This window comes from Mycteria americana, chromosome Z (genome assembly GCF_035582795.1).
Source record: "Mycteria americana isolate JAX WOST 10 ecotype Jacksonville Zoo and Gardens chromosome Z, USCA_MyAme_1.0, whole genome shotgun sequence".
NCBI classification, from domain to species: Eukaryota; Metazoa; Chordata; class Aves; order Ciconiiformes; family Ciconiidae; genus Mycteria; species Mycteria americana.
In genome coordinates, this window is record NC_134396.1 from 18,637,246 (window position 1) to 18,655,066 (window position 17,821).

The following is a 17,821-nucleotide window of genomic DNA, read 5'->3' on the forward strand; positions in this document are numbered from 1 at the left end:
CAAAATGCACACACAACTGCAGCACCCTCGAAGCACTGTTTCCTTCCACTGTTGTCTTATGAGCTGATTACTGCCTAGATCCCTCTGTATCGTCAGGGTGAAAGTCAGAGTAATTCCACTCAAAACCCTAGCTTCAAGTAAACGGAGTGTTCATGAAAGATATTTGCCCACAAGCTGCACTCAGAAGATTCTGAATTAATTAACGATTAATTAACGTCTGTGTGTCTTAGTTGCCCATATGACAAGAGGGAGAGGAGAGGATATTGTGAGAAATAGAGACAGGGCTGTGCCAAAAACGGTGCCTTTTGGAAAGACTTTGTTCAGGTTATTGGTCACTCAACCTGAGTGCAGTCATAGTTCCAGCTTGTTTTATGAACTGGCCCAGTCCAGTTGTAGCGCAGAATTAAAGATTCCCATTTCTAATATAAACTGGAATGATGTTCTCAGTTCAGGGAAAACTCTTTGATTCTTGTTCACTGATAAAGTTATATGTGTTGTGGAATCATGGGCTTATTTTGAACAGTAATCTGAAGATGTGATGTGCCGACAACTGTTATCCTATGTCACTGATGGAAGAAGAGAAACTTACTCTCTCAGTTAATAACTCTCTCAGGTTTTAAATCTATGCATATTACAAACAGTCTATTCTTGTTTAGTGTTATTTTAGGTTTTTTCATTGTGTGTTTATCTTTAAAATAAATGTTACCTAGATATGACTCCAGAGAAAGATATCAAACATACATTTATTCATAAAACTTCAGTTTCAAAACAAACCTGCTAATACTAGGAACCCTCATTAATAGAATTTACTGCCTTGAAAATGTTATGATCTCCATTTCCTCATCCTTCTGCTCAAAAACCTGGAAATGAAAGAAGTTTTTTCATAAAGATCAAATGATAGCTATAAACCCTAGGAACAAAAAATATGTTTAAGACAGAATTTTCTTTTGTGGACCCATAATAAAGCCCATACAGACAGGGAGCCCAGTAAATCTGGTAGATTTCTATAGTTATAAAATGGGCCCCTATTTAGCTTTACATTACTGCTTAGAAATCAAGTTCCAAAAAGCCATAACAATGGCTACTGTTCTTTCCCTTAGGGTCCAAACAAGGAAATCCAATGTTTTCTGGTCAGCAGTAGGAATGTCACTTTGTAATCTGACACTCTTCATTCCTCTCCTCTCAAAGGCAGTAAACCAAAAAATTAAAGGCAGAACAGATTTTCAAATCGTGTAGCATTTGCAAATCCTCATGCACCTTTAATGATTTGTTGGCACGTACAAACTGAAAACTTCATGACCTGGCCTTTCTCTTGTCAGTTCCTGCTCTCATCACATCATCTAGTTATGAGTGTTTCACTGAGAATTCATGCTTTTGTGTTTCTCTGATTTCAGCTCTATTATTCCAAACTCTTGAGGAATAATAAGAGTCATAGAAGAGCCAAGATTTTCATGTTAGGAGGCTGATATAGCTCTACTGATATAGCTCTACTGAGCTATGCTAGTTTATACCAGTAAGTACTATGCAGTTATTAGAAAGATGTTAGTCCCTTTTTTCTATTTTTTTTATTTCTGGTCTCTAGCAAGCATGTGACGGTGGCATGCTTCTGCATATTTATGTAGCGGTAACAATTGGATCCTTTCATGCTCAGAGTACCTCAACTCTAGTCAGTCTGTAATTTCTTTCTGACAGACTCTTTATTTCTCTGCTGATGATATGGTGATAGTTAAGGCCAGCTATACAATTTAAAACCAGACAATTTTTTTGTGAGCGCAGTATGTCCATCCAAGCACACTTCTGTCCTAACAGCGCATAAGCCTGCTCATCCGATGACCACTGGCTGCATCAGTTGTAGAATGTGGTTGTAACATACTGGAGAGAGCAAGCACGTTGCCATACAGTTTTACTTGCTGCTATCATTTCTGTTTATTCATCTTTCTGTGATGCTATAAATGATGGATGTATATTTTTACAATGGTCATTGCAAAGTCCATGGACTCTGGACTAAAAAAGTTATCCAGTTGCTTTAGCTGCTTGTTGTCATTTAGGATTTGTTGAAGTTCATGCTGGTGTCAACATGCCCTCGGACTTCATTGGAAGACCTCAGTGCTATTTGAAAAAAATCAGATTATTTGCAGTGAAAGACTTACCAAGCATGACACGAGCTGCAAACTCGGTTGGAACTGTGTCAAATTCGTAAGACTTGTTTGTAGTAGGAACAAATGTAGTAAGGAGAGCAGTATTAGGAAATCTCTGGTTGCTGTTCTCTGTGTTTTCAATATATGTGCTGCACTTTATCCACATATATTGAATTTATGCACCCTTAGTCACTTCTGCAACTAATCTGTTAGACATGCTTTTGAAGAGAGTGATTTTTGGAATATTTTGTAAAACTGTGATATTTGCTGGACTTGCATAGGAAGTTCTGAGAAGTCCACTCCTGCAGCTAGTGCAAATTTCTTGGGAAATCCTAGCAAGGTTCTGGTGAATTCTTACACCTTGAGTTTGAGTATATCCCTATAGTTAACACCTTTGGTATATGACATTTAGCTTGGATCCATACCCAAACAGTGACAGAAACTATTCATGTAAATTAGCAAAATAAAAGCCTGCACATTTCTGTGTGTTTACTATAAGGAAGTTGCAACAGTAAATTCCAGCACAATGACTTTTACGCTCATAGGAAATGATGAGGGTATTGTTCATTGCCACTCTTATCAGTGAGTGTTATACAGCTGAAATTTACGCATTGCCTACAAAGCAGAGAGGGATTTAGAAGAGAATGCGTTGGCAATTACTACAGCCTGTTCTTAAAAGGTCCACCACCTTAAGACTTTCTGCACCACCTTCTGAAATCAGCTGCTGGGAGGAAGGAACACTGGCAATAGCATAGGGAAGTGCAGTCTCAGTCTCTGCACTCTGTTAATTAGGAGCCTGAGACTCATGGTTAACGGTGATTAATGTTCCTTTATATTTTGCTAGTTTCTTCTTTGTGGGAAAAGATCACATAAAGCTGAAGTACTTTCAAATAACTATTGATATTAATTAATGATTTTTTTAAAAGTTATTTCTAAATTTGTTACCAACAAATTAAGAATAAAACTCTTGTCAGAGAGTGTGTCATGTAAATCAGATGAACATAACTGCACCTAACTGTTGTAACTGCTTCTTTTTCCCACAGTTGTTTTATTTTTTTAAACTTCGAAGTCTCCAAATTCCTCCTGATTGATGCGCTGATATTTTAACAATGTCTTTGTTGTGTACTGCAATCAGACAAGTGCTAATCCCCTTGAGGAATCTGGCAGGGCTGTGGGAATCTTCCAGCCATAATTGTATCTCTATCGCAAATGTGATGATATTGGCAACTTCAGCTGAGTTGACAGAATGTGTTGTTGAGGGTGGATTATATCAACTTTCTCTATTGACACATGAATCTAAGGGTCATTCATTTATGCATTCTTCACTGTCTCTGGTAGGGGTTTTTTTGGTGCTGTTCTGGAAGATGTTAGAGATATAAACACCTGCTGTATTTAAACAAACACTGTAATCAGAAAAGCTAAAAGGAAAAGCCAACAGGAAATCCTAATTATATAGTTAAAATAAAATTACTAGAGAAAAAAATGGATGGTGAACTATAATCAGTGAAACTGAATTTTAATGGTGTACTAATGGGGTAAAAAAGACGTCTTTCATTTTTATTAGTTTGAACATTAAGAGAAAAATAAAGCAATATAAAGATGCTGAATGTAGTTCCACTTACTGTACAACCATGTTACCCCAAGTCTTTGATTTACTTATTCAGTTGTTTACAAGTTATTTTAGCTGAACACTTTAATACGTTCGTTTTTCTTTAACAGTTTCTAAGTGCACAATAATTCCATTGTAAACTAATTTTGGGGGCAAAGGACGTTGCACATAATTCATTAAATGCCTAAATGTGTAACCTCCTCATATTTATTCAGTTTTTGGATCTCTGCCTCAAGCCATGATTATCATTTGTTCAAATTCTGGCATGGACCATCCATTTCTCTGGTAATAAACAGGGTTTCCCCAAGTACAGGGAAAAAAAATCTTGATTTTTATTCTTGTGAGTTACATAGTTCTTCTTTCTCTGTATTTACATAAGAAAAATGGAAGATACCTGTGATTCAAATAATCTAGTAGACGTATGAGTTGCAAAATATTTATTCACTGGAATTTATTTTCTATGACCAGACTATGAACAAATAAATCCTGTTTGCTGTTTGTTTTTTTTTTTTAAAGAGGGAGTGGTTAATTTATGCAGATTATAATAGCACTAATGGAGGTTCAGAGCCATTATAGTTCTTTCATTAATTTGAAAGACAAGAGGAAAAAAAGATACTTATTTGTTTTACTGCATATACTCTATCTGGGCTCCCTGAAGTCCACTTGGCCTACAATCAGTTTTGGAAAGACCATGATTTGGCTCTGAGTCAGATGTTTCAATTGAAATCAGACAGCCAAAACCACAAGTATCTAACGTGTTAGAAATGGTGACTGTTCCAAAAATGTGAATCCACAAGACTGGCATACACACAGTAAGCAGAGGACATACATAAAAGCTTCTGCTGTACACTTAGCTTAGGGTTTTGTTAATTTTGCTGCTGTTACATTATTGGGAAACCATGTGCACTTTGCCATATGAGGCTGGTTTTGTTTGTTTGCTGTTCCAAAGCCAGAATATATATTCTGTATATTAACAGTGGCTTTAATCCTAATTTTCACTGTGTAGTACTTGGTCTGAAACTGCTGCATGGAACCATTTCTTAATGACCTTGCACCATCTCCTGTCTTCCTGCAGTGCTCAGAATGGCCATGAGCGTGTCCCTGCCACGCTGTGATTTCCCAGACAAAACATGATGCTTCCCCTTATCAGAGTAGAGGTCTAATTCTTCTTAGTTTACTAAATTATACTTAGAATTTTCTTCTTTAGGAATTTCTCCAAATGCTGTCTCAATGATTCATAACCAAATGTGACTCCAAGGAAAGATGATCAACTGAATTAGTTTTGATGTTGAGATAAGACTTTTGCTTACTTGTCATTCAGTGACTTTGCAAATGTGCCTACCACTTTCCTGTGTAACTGACCCCCAACTACCAAATAAGAAAAGGCTGGAAAAAAACTCTTTAAGAGGAAGCTGAAATTTACCATTTTGTTAAAACTAACTCACTTAGCAAAAACACATATTTTAAAGGTTTCACTGGGATAGTTAGCCAGGTTTATTACTGTGCAGTGGCCAGCATGGTATTATTTTGTGAACTACAGCTGATGTGCTGTATAATTATTGAATTTGGCTACGATGCCAAGCCCTAAGGTGTAGGTAATAGCTAAGTAAGATATACAATGAAACTGCAATTTCTATTATTTTGGCTTTGCAAATCAGAATTTTCTTTATTCACTACAGCTCTTTACGGGTGTTTTGGTACTGTGGGAAAAGCATGCACTAATTACTATGCAGCCTACTCTTGGTCAATACGTGCCTTATTTTTCCCTGTAATTAGTTTCTTTCTTTCTCTTTCCTCTTGAGTTTATTAGCCCTATAATTATCATCATTAACAAGTTTACTTTTAATCAGTTGTGGTATTTTAAATCTCATTTCTTATTTCTTTTTCCTTATTATTCTCAATAATTACAGTGTCCTTGCAATATCAGTACCATCTGCAGCTAAATGAAAATACTGAGTTTCCAAGCTATTATTTTGATTCCATCTTATCTGTTCAAATAATGAAAGCACAAATTCCTAGGACTAATCACTGTAGTGTTTCATTAATGTTATCTCCAGCTAAGCATTTTCATTTGTGTTTTAATGTAGATCATTCATCACTTCTTGAAAAGCTAATTTAATTGTTATAGAGATGAAAAACATAAAAATGCAATTTTAAGTTTTCTACTTACGCACAAAATGTTTAAAGATGCAGTATGACTTGCCAACGCTCACTTAGCTTGTGAGAGAATCTTCTGAGAAATAAAAGGCTGGTTTAGTGCTTGTAAGTGTGTGATCCAACAGATCATGAATTAACTGTCTTTAACAAGGATAGCTATTGCGGAAACAAGTTTTATGCGGCAGTCAGAACTGACTGTAAGACGGGAATAAGATTATTTGATTATTTCACAGAGACAAGGCAATTGACTCATCAGAAGGCAGGGTTACCACTGAACATACACAAATTCAAACAAATGGCCTAGAAGAGAAATGTACATCCCTTGTAGTGAGGTGGTGCAGTACTATTTACAGTGTAGATAATTTTAAGGGCTGTGAAAAAACCCGACCTTTTTCCATGAGAGCCATCAACCTATTTTAAGACAAGGATTCAAATGTTGAGTTTTTATAATGTGGCAAGGAGAAGCCTGAGTTAAAGATCCCAACAGATCTCCCACGCTAACATACGCAGATATGCACCTGAAGGATAAATAAGCAATAAGGTGAAAGGAAGTGTTAGGAAAATGCCAGTCTATTTTAAAGGAAAGCCAAGGGTAGTGAGAAATACATATTTTAGCATAGGGCTGGATCCCCCAAAAAGTTCAGCAGCCTGTAGTCCAGAATCCTCAACCTCTAGACCAGCAAAAGCTCCTATTTAGGTCTCATCTATTTATATTCAGGCTGATTTTCACATTCTGTTAAAGTTGATGAAGAGATACCCTATCAAACAAAGTGATGGATTCAGCTTTCAGTGAATAATTGGAGAAGGACAATGCTCTCTACAGGGAAATGCCATAAATCCTGATTATCAGGCTCCTTCAGCAGGGTTTTCTCAGTCATTAAACTTGTTTTTGAGGTTTGTTTTAACCAGCATTCTGGTCAGCACAACACTTCATTGCTAAAAACCAGTAAGCTCAATTACATGGAATTTAAAACTGAAACACTCAATGAATGTTTTGTGGCTTAATAATAAATACAAGCCATTATTAAGTTGAAATACAAAGTTAGAGTATTACTTTACTGAAATGCCATTTTTTAATGAAAAGGCACAATATTTTCAAAGAAGCTTCATGCAGCACTATGCTCTATGTTAAGACAAACACTTTAATGTGTTATATTAAAAAAAAAAAAGTTTATTGCATTCACTTGGCTCTACATTATTATCCAAAAAAGAATTCTGTTACTTGTCATTAACAGCTTCAGATACCAGAACCATTGTAAGTGTGCTGACAAAATTTTGGGTTCTTTTCTAGACTCCTGTTCGAACTCTCTGAACAGCTTCTGAGGTTATATGTTTTCTTCAAAGTAATGTAAAATTAGCAAGTTTGTTTGCTAGTTTTAAGTAAATGGTTGCTCACTCTTCCAAGTTTATTCAGTGTATGCTCCTTGAAAGCGTCTGATGTTTAGGCCGACTGTCTTGAATTTAGTGTTGTATACTGCACTGCACAATGAAATCTCATTTCAAAAGCTTTTAAATTTTTAAAGTATCAAGCGTAAACCTCTTTGTACATCTTACATAAATTTTTTCTGTTAAAATTCAGAATAGGTGGGTATGTCCCAAGGAAGCTAAAATTGTAATACTCTGTAGTTTGCCCAGTTACAGAGAAATTGCTACGTTGTAACTGTTAGTACTTAATTGTGATTAGTGATTGCCAGAGAAAAGCCTCCTAGTGTGAGTCGGTGCTGGAGTCTGTAAACAGGCCGTATCAAAAATACAGGATTCAAGTTTAAAAGGCATTTTCCCTATTAGTTTACAAATCTTTTCTTTTAGCAAGATCCAGGTTCCTCCAAGTCGTATAGACTTGGTATTTGATCCTCCACATTAAAAGATCATCCCCAAATTAATGTCGGTTACGTACTGTGCATATCTTTTGTTCTTTGGAAGAGACATGCTGTTGTGTGCCCCCAGGCTGCTTAGGACATCTGAATCTCTTTACTCTGACACATGTCAGATTAGTACTGTAGTGAGGCCATAAACATGAACATGATGTAGCCCCACAAGATGTGAAGGATGTGTTAATGCTAATGTTAATGCAGGGGTTTCTTTGAGAGAGTTGCTCTAACCTGTAACGTTATTATTTTCAATTCATATTTGATGGGTGTTGCAGGTATTTTACAGCTAAAACCATCTCTCAAGGTTATTTTTTGAATTATATATTACGTGCTAACTGCCTTCTGGAAAAATGAAATTAATTCTTTTAATGAAGATGGCTTGTACAATATGTCCTCCAAAGTTTATTTTTTTGAATCTTGAGTGTATTGGAATAGTTTGTGGCAAGGTCCAAGCAGACGGAAAAAGAGTAACTTCTCAGGAAGCTCAAATTTAAACACAGAATAACTCTTTTTGCGGGGTTTTTTTGTTTATTTTCAGAGTTCTGGTTTAACTGAAATATATAGTGTTGGCAAAAGCACTAGACTGCGTGCTTTCCAATTTGGCTGTACAGTCAATAAGCTTCAAAACAGAAAGTAAATGCTTCTGAGGGAGAAACAAGGATCAAGGTGAAAGTGTGATTAAAGACAGCACATCTAACCGTATACATGTAAATGAGAATTCCATCCTTCTTTTACAGAGTCTGGAAATAAACGGCTGATAGATTGAGCCTGTTGCATAATTTCATTTAGGAGATGGATGTGATCATTTCATATTATCCATATTCAGAAGTAGGGAGGTTCCAATACATTCATGAGAAAAGCAGGAAAGGAAAATAGAGTGAAATTAGAGTGACATGAGACAAGAAAGGGAAAGGATTTCAAAAACACCCTGAAGTACTGTATTACAGGTGGCTGACAAGTAAATAAGATGAGGACAGACCACTAATTTGGACTTCTGGGCTGGAAGGCATCATTATATCTTCTGTAAGAACAGTTTTGTTACTGCAAGGTGTGGAAATGCGATAGTCTACAGGACAAAGAAAACAAAGAAGGGGAATTCAACAAAAAACAATCTGCATCATCATTTTTTCCTCCTTTTCCATCCTGCAAATGCCTTGGTCAGTGTGTACAATCCTGAGCATCCAGACAAGCATAAAGTATGTTAGGAATCAACTTCCCATCCTTGAATGTGGGGAATGTGTGGAAATGAGCTCAAAAGCAGCACAAACTGCCAGTGGGAGTAGTCGATGTCTGTAACTGCTCTGATTTGTGCTGCTCTGAGTCTCACTGACACTCCACATGGAGCTTAGGAAGCCTTAGTGTAATCATGGTTGAGTTATTTCCTAGGCAGGATTGCTCACTGGGATGCCCATTTTAATTCCAAAAAAAATGTTTCAAGCAGTTATTCTAGAACTGCGGTTATGGAGTAAGAAGCCTGTTTCACTGAATTTCTTCGGATAGTTTGGGTGGATCTTCCCAATTCTTAAGCAATTTCTTCAAGTTTTAAATTGCTTTGAAAAACTTGGTAGTGTTATAATCTTTGAAATTTTTGTATATCTAATGATGTTAGCACTGATGAATGAAAAATATTAAATAACTTTGAGATATAGAATTCCTAGAAATAGCACTAGACTATTTCCTTTTATAATTTGTAACACAGCCAGTAGAACTGTAGGATATTTTGGACAAAGTCCTAGAAAATGCCTCATTTGTGATAAATAAGCTAGTAGTTGAAGAACGTATCGGCGGTGCTTTTTTTCAGTTGGATATATGAGTTGATAGAGTAATTTCAAATATTATATGCATAGTATCCTGCTCAAGATCATTAAATCATTTGACTGTATATGTTTTCTCTTAGCACTCCTTAGGACATGAAAAGAGGTTTTAAGACATTAGAAGAGAAATAGATTAGCATAGCTGGGTATTAATGTGGGAATTTCAATAGATGAATGTCATATTTAAAACCCAGCTGCTTTAATTATTTATACCTAATGGATGTCTTAGTTTGTTCAGTAGAAAGGATACTGCTAATTTGAATTCCCATGAATTACTGCCTCAAAGTGCACTTACAAATATTCTCTGTCCTATAGCCCCAAATTATGGGAAAGGAGATAAAACAGCTGTTACTGCTGTTGTGTCAGGCAACGTTTATTTGGCTAGACAGCTTTTTTTCATACTACTTACAATAATATGTGTTTCAAAAATACAGATTAGACACAGTGATAAATCTGGATCTCTTCAGTGAGCCTGAGTGTCTGCATTCAATTACAGCCTTCTTAAAATACAGTGGTGGATTCCTGCTTGTACCACACTGGCTGAGTCCCAAATTACTTTAACAATTACTGTCCCCAAAACACCGAGCTTGATTCAGAGCTGGAATGTGAGATCTCAGAATACTCAACCAGGGTCAGTAGATATCTCTTAACACCCACCAAAGGCCTTCCTCTCTCTTCTCATGTTGCCTTCTTTTTAAAGGTCTCAGTCTATGAGACACTCTGTTTTAACTGACCTTATTTCTTCAATTTGTTTTTATTTTGACGAATGCATGCTGCTGCCTTGCATTGGTCTGCATGTCTGGAAGAGTGTTTTCTTCATCACTTTCCCATGGAAGCTCTAAGCAGCTCTGTCCTATGTCCCCTTTACTTGTTCCTAGTATCACAATAATCTGCACACTATTAAATTAACTTTCCTGAGTCACCCTAGACTACTTTCTCCTGTAGAGATGAAAATTTCAAGATATCTCTCTGGATATTTTGGAATTAAGCCATCAATTCAAATTCAGTGTGGTTAAAGACAGCTCCCAGTCTTTCCTTCCAAACCTTCCTCCCATTTCCTTTCTCTCTGCAGACAACATCTCCGTGCTTTCTGCCACTCAGCACTGATCTCTCCCTAGGTCCTCACAGGCAGATAGTCTAGATATTGTACATTGATTCTGTACATAATAACTTTTAGATAGTATGTTTTCTGTCTATCCAAGGCTAAAACTCTCACATAAACTTTATTTTGGGTCTATAAAATTCCTTTTCTCTGAACTTGATAGATTCAATATGATACTGCTGTTATCCACTCAGGATGCTGTTGCACCCTTTTTTTATTATCTACAACATAAGGTGCTAATTTTGAATGTCCTTTTAAGCTTAACCACAGCCTCTTCTCATCTCTCATTTGCTACCAAAGTGTCCATTATATTACAAACAATCTGTGATGATAGATTTAGGGCTTTTTTTTTTTTAATGATACTTTTGCCAAAAATGCTACAAAAATGTAGTTGTTATTGTTATGTAGTTCTCAGCATCCTTGTGCTTGTCTGCGCCTAGGCATTGGGGTTTTTGTCTGATTTGCTTAGAGTGTAAGATGTTTCTGGCCAGGACGCCCTCATTTTACTCTGTGTTTATAGTACAGTGTGAGTATGATCCGTGACCAAGGTTCCTACAAGCTATGGTAAAACAAGTTGTAACAGATGGGTTTCCCCATTCTTCAAATGTCCTTCTTTTTATTTTTGTCCCTACTGTCACTGGCTGTAGAGTAGAGGGATCAGATTCTTTTCTGTAACACCATATGCTGGTTGACACTAGAGGAATGAACTACTGAAAAATTAAATGTCATTACTAAGTGCTTACAGGGACTGAGATTTCTGAAGCTGTAAACAAAAACAAGCATTACATGAGAAAGATACATTTTCTTGGAGATCTATCTCAGCTGATGTTTTACATCTTACTTTTCTTTGGGGTAGAAGAACAAACAAACTGCAATAAAATAACACCCATGCCCTCACTCAATTCCCTCTGACTCTTCCAGAGTTGAGTCCTCTCTTTTTTATGTTTCCCACCATTTTCTGTCTCCTTAACTCCTCTCTTTCAATTTTCATTGGAGTTCTTAGGACAAGTTCCAATTTTAGCATTTTTTCCAACATTATTTTTCTCCGATAAGCTTCTTCCCTGTGTGTTTGTATAGTCAGACCATTCACTTCAATAGAATATTGAAATGTATTCCAGTCTTCTGCAGTGAGAAGGTTTTGGAACAGCAGCCGCTTAAAAAAAACCCAGGAAAGTAAATACAATCAGGAACAAATCTAATATGAATATATCTGAAACTTATAAAGTTGAGATTGATTTGCTGTTTAGTCTAACCACTTCTTCTAATTGCAGTATGTATACATGATACTCCCTTTGTTCATTTTTAGCTTTTTGTAGGCACCGTATAGACATTTTTGTATCTTCTCCAATATCTTTAATAGTTTCCAGTGACTATTCACAGACTAAGCGAGAGCTTCATTTTGAGCCAAATAGTGTCTGTTCTACTTTCTAACCTATATGTTATTTGCTAGTTATTTGGATGTCATAGCCTCTTTGGTTGGACTTTCTGCTATCCTGTTTTGTCTGTCCTGTCTATATTCTATTCTTATAACCTTCAGAGAATGTTTTTTGGGCCACATCCAAGGCTGTATTTGTTCAGGTGAACTTCAGGAAATTTCAGGGTAAAATAATCCTTCATTCTAACAGTCTGTGGAGAATTTAAATAGATCAATCAAAATGATGTCAGGTATTACTATCTGGGGTTATAAGTAAACCAATGTTTAGGAAGGAAAACTGTCTAAACAAATGAATGCCTACAAAGTTAATACTTCGGAAGATCTATGAGCAAGGGGAAAAACCATTATATCATCTTTTCCATCTCATATATTACTTAATCCAATGTGCTTGTTTGACGTCTCTGTTTCCTGTTTGGATAATGCAGATGTGCTAAGTTCTGGTGATGAGTTATTTGTTTGTGCAGTTGGGTTTCAGATAATCAAAATAAAAATGTTTAGAGCTGCACATCAAAGCCGATATAGTAATTAGTTAGCATTAAAACCTCGCTACTTTGATAGAAGGAAATACCAAGTTCCTCACACCAATTCCAAATAAATAAGCATTTCAAATTAAGAAAATGATGTGCTGTGCTTAGATCTGTCTGGGTCCCGATCCTTGGTCTTCAGGGCCAGATCAGGGGATTTCAGAGTGCTGCTTCCTACCTCCTAGTAAAACCTGCCTGCTTGTGACTGTTTACTAACCTCAGAGTCATTCAGCCTCACAACCTGACATGCCAAGCTTGCCACAGAAGTTTCTGCATCCAGGGTAATATGGTAAAAAGTATCTGTAACAATCTGTGCTGAGGACCAGACAGCACCTTATGGGATCGGACTATCCGATAGCCCAAATTAAAATGTTCTAAGCCATGGTTGTCCTTTGTATTACATGCAATACTGTGAGTCTGTAATCAGTTTCTTAAAAACTTTATCATAATGTTCAGTGGGTTATCATTTTTTTATTATGCAGTGTCATCATTGCCAATAGTTAATTACTTTATCCAATGGCTAAGCCTGCACACAAGCGCCAGCCACTAGCAGGACCATGTAAGTGTTCCTGCGTAACTGTTCCTGCTGTGTATTTTTAAATAGCAAACAATTTTTAAACAATTAATGGAGGAGGAAGAAGAGGCTGCTGCTGCCAGTGGATCCACTACCACAGCAACCATCACAACATCATTCCTTATCCCATCTATTAATTGCAGTGAGACTTCTATGTGATTTGGACATACATGGGTGTCTATGTTTAGAAGCAAACTTCATAAATGAGTATAGCAGGGATGCATTAATAATTATTTCCTTTCATTCTAGGTAAGCTTTATTAATTCAATAGGCACTTCACTTCATCTTTTTAGGAGTTAATAGATGATCAGTGAGAAAACTGATCTTTGCTACAAGAATATTTGCAATGCAGGCTTTATACTTTTTGGTTTCACATTAGTGATGGACTATCATGGTTCTAACACATCCTTTTGAAATGGCATGGGGCATTTATCTGTTTCGGAAACACTGATCCGAAAGTAGTAGAGCCATGTATTACAGACACTAGCTCAAACTGCACTCAAAAACTGGAATGCAAAAGGTCTCATAGCTTTTTGAAAATTAATACATCTATTACTTTCATTTTGTGTTATCAAGTAACATTGTGACTGCTCTATTTGGGTGAAGTCTCTAGGGTTAAAATATTCTTTAAAGAGATGTTTATTTTTGGACAGGCCTATTGAGTTGTCTCCTATTGTATGTTAAAATTGCTGCTCTCGGAGGTCACAGAGAGTTCAGCTTTACAAAGACACCCTTATTTTGTCGAAAATGAATTTTCAGAGTCTTTAATGGGAACAAACAAAAATGTCTCTAATAAAACTTTTTTAGAATGTTTCATTTGATGACTTGTCCAGAAAGAAGGGGGAAAAGTAACATAAGGATACAAGCTTGGACAATAATCAGACACGAAAACATAGGCTCTATTTACAGTAAGTGTAGATAGCTGCATGTGTTTTTAATGTTTCTGCCACAGGAACATAATGCTTGGGTTTTTGTGCTTGTTTCTTCCTCCTAAACCTACATACTTAGGGAAAAAATTAACTGACTTCTGGTTTTCTGAGCAGCGGACACCAATTAAAAAGGCACAGATCCAGCAACTGGACCCAGTCAGATGGAGTGTGCCCTTGCACAGCTGAAGACTTTGGAGTCCCAAGCAGTCAACAGGACCAGCCCGCAATCACTCTTTATCATCAGAGTGAAAGAACAATTCAGCCCAAAACCATAGCTTCAAGTAAATGCAGTGTTCGTGAAAGATACTGTTCTGATAGCTGTGAAAAGATAACTCCTTGCTTTTCCCCAGGAGGAGGACAGCCTTAGCTGCGGCAAATCAAGTTTTGCACTGGTGTAGCACTTCATTTATGTCTCTGAGATACCCAGAGTGATTCATTTTATTGACCCACTTAGTGGCTGGTTTTATCTATTGCAACAGCCAGTTCCAATCTAGCAAGTGAAGCTGACGTTGAGAAGAGCTGTATGAAGTTAGACACCTGTCATCCATTTGCAACTATCAGCGTATTACACGAGGGCACAACAGCAGGGAATAGCAGAGGCATGCGGAGACATGTCCGAGCCTAAACCGTAATTTTCTCTGCAGATGCTTTAAATGAGTATAGCTGCTAGTAGACACGTATGTGCTTAGCATTACACATCCTAAGACACTTTAAAAATTACAAAGTTCTTGAAAAGGCTGGGTCATCAGGGTGCTGCTTTGAAACTGGAAGAGCGTTAACTGGGATTTTAAAGGGAGACCGGTGGGAAATTATTTGTTCTGAGGGTAAAAAGTTCGAAAACAGAAGCTTTGCAGACAATTTTTGAGACGTTTTCTTGCAATGTAAATTGTGTAAGTATTAACTGCATTTTTCATTTTTCAGAAGGTCTAGACTAAGAGAAATGTTGGGAAACGGGGGGAGTTGGTGTTTACATTCCCGCTTTCCATTCAATGCGTCCTCCACGACTAGGTCCAATGAGGCAGATTAACTGTGATGAGAAAGGCAGCAGTTAATACCGGGCCTGACACTGCCAGTCATGCAGGCCGGTGCCAGTTCTTAGTCGGGTCCTTTGGAGGGGGCAGATGGACCGTTCGTTATTTAAACCGCCAGGATGGCAGGTCAGCGTTTATTTGGACTGTTTCCAGAGACTCTCCCCTGTGGCCGGCCCGGTGGGACAGCTGTGACACTGACCGGCGGGCACACCAGGCCGCCCGTGGCCGAAAGTGCCGGGTGCCCGCCCCGCCGCGGCAGATGCCGGCGGGGCCCGGAGCGGGCCGGACGGGGCCTCTCCCTCCTCGCTCGTTTCCCGCCCGGCTCTGCTCCGGGCACTCCCCCCGCCGGGCACGGGCACCCTGTCGCGGCCGGCGGTGTGAGAGCAGGGACGTCAGTGTGAGGGGGCCGGTCCTGGGCAGGGCAGGGCGGCCACGTCCCTGCCCTCCCCGCCCCTCGCCGCGGCTCCCTCCCTCCCTCCCTTCCTCCGGCTGGGGGCGGCCGGGTTGGCGCTCGCCGGGATCCAATTCCTCCTCTCGGTGCATGGTCGCGGCAGGAGCAGGGGAGGGCGAGCCCGGCGGGGCGCGGGCCGGAGGCGGCGGGAGCGGAGCCCCAGCACGGAGAAGCCGCCAGTGCCCGGCGGAGGTGAGGCGGCGGCGGCGCCGCCGCTGCTGAAGTTATGAGCGGGAGGGAGGACGGGGACCGCTGGGCGCGTTTCCATTCATTGCCCGTGCGGCGACCGGGCTGCAGCTCCCTTCGGGCCGGGGCTGTAGCCGCAGGACGGGCCGGGAAACGGCCGCGGGGGGATGGGGCACCGCGCGGAGGTAACGGCGGGGGACGGAGCTGTGGCGCCGGCCAGAGCCGCCCTGCGTCCGCCGGGGCGGGAGGGCACCCGCTCGCCCCTTCCCCGCGGGCAGCAGAGAACCAGGGCGTGACCCCGCTGGCGGTGGGGCGCCCAGAGCTGCCGGGCTGCCTCCCTCCCGCCTCCTTTCCCTCCAGCGTGGAGGTGCCGCCAAGCAGCCAGCCCCGGCGGGACGCGGCTCCCGCCGCCCGGCACCGGGCGAGGGTCGGCGGCACTGGGACCGAGTGCCCCCCGCACACGTACGCAGCACCTAGCGGTCGAGGTTGCCGTCAGGGTGTCGGTCGCCGCGGGGAGGGCGGCGGGGGCTCCCGCACTCCCTCCTGACCCGCTTCTGCGGGAAGCACCGTAAGGAGCGGGGCGGGGGGGGGGGGAGGCCGGTCGCGGGCGGAACAGCGGGGGCGGCGGGCGGAACGGCGGGGACGCCGCCCGCCAGGGGGGGTCTCCTGGCGGCTTCGTGCGGGACAGGGAGCGCGATGAGTCGGAGCGGGAGCCGGGCTGCCCCCAGCCAGGCCTGCACCCACCGGCCGCGGCACCTGCGGCCTCTCCTGTGGGGAGACGGGCGGGGCCGCTCGTCTCCTCAGCGAGCTGCCTGGGGCAGAGAGGGTTCAAAGCTCACCTTGGCGCCTTCCCATCGCCGACGTGTTCTTCCTTCTCCTTGCCTTTCTGGGCTCGGTTTTTGAGGGGGGGTGAGGGTATTTTGTTTTTTAGGGCCCTTCAGCGAAGGGCAAGAAGTAGATGGCACAAGTTGCCAGTGAAAGTTTGTTGGTAGTTTAGGTGTCGCTTCAAAGGAACTCGGTAGCACACTGCTGAGGTTGAATCCTATAATTTAGAAGTTGCGGGTGCGGTGGAGCAACGTCAAGTAAAACAACGTGAGCTGGCAGTTCTGTGTCCGGACAAGTGCGTGCGCTGCCAATACCTGGTGGCAGGGCGGCTGGGTTGCTCCATTGCAGTAAGTTTACACCGAGCCAGAAGTAAGCAGATGAGACGCTGCGTGTGTGCGCTATTAGGAATAACTGAAAACAATTAAAAAGCTCTAGCTGACCTCATCTAGAAGAAAATATTATATATGTTAATTAAAAGGTTTGGCTTTTTTAAGGAAACATTCCTAGGCACCATTACAGATACCTTAATGAAAATGTCTGCTTGGTCCCAGTCCTGCAGTGGGTTCTGGCTGCGCAAGCTCACACCTGCAAGGAGCCCTGTTGTTTAGAGGGAGTTTGCTTTGGTCACAGAAGCCTTACAGAGCTGTAACTCATCGAGGCCTAAACATATGATGTGCACAAAGAGTGCGTATTAGAAGGTGTCAGTGACACTAAAATCAATGTTCCAATTTATTTTTCTGAATAAAGCATGCTACAAAAATACAATCCCAATTAATCTCTGGCACTTTCTTGAGTATTTTCTCCATGTCCACCCATTGTTAGATGCAGGATATAGACAGACCATCAGTCTGCTCTGTTAGGACAGTTGTTAATGAGAGGGTTTTCTCTCAGACACAGTTTCATGGGACCTTTCCTCGATTTTCATTGCATATGCTAGTTGCAGCCACTCCAGCTTTAATCACATTGCTACTTTCTTCACAAGTTTTCTCTGTCTGGGTCATGGAGTGTGTTTAATCAGTACATAGGAAATTGCCTACTTTATCTTTTTTCAGTTAATCATCTGTTTTTATTAAGCATTCTGGGAAATGCTTGCGTGATGATGTACCCACACGTCAGGCAAGTAACAGTAGTGTGTCATCTGCTTTTAAGAGTATAAATCACTGGGACTGGATGTG

At 40.5% G+C, this 17,821-nt stretch overlaps 1 protein-coding gene across 6 annotated transcripts in view; it reads left to right on the top strand.

The window, feature by feature from the left end:
- The first annotated feature begins 15,643 nt into the window (after nt 1-15,643).
- LHFPL2 (LHFPL tetraspan subfamily member 2) overlaps nt 15,644-17,821 on the top strand; it is a 124,106-nt gene continuing 121,928 nt past the window's right edge. For all 6 annotated transcript variants that reach the window (XM_075526424.1, XM_075526425.1, XM_075526429.1 and 3 more), the window contains exon 1: nt 15,644-15,827. The gene's annotated coding sequence lies outside the window, so the exon portion shown is untranslated. The remainder of the gene's footprint in view (nt 15,828-17,821) is intronic.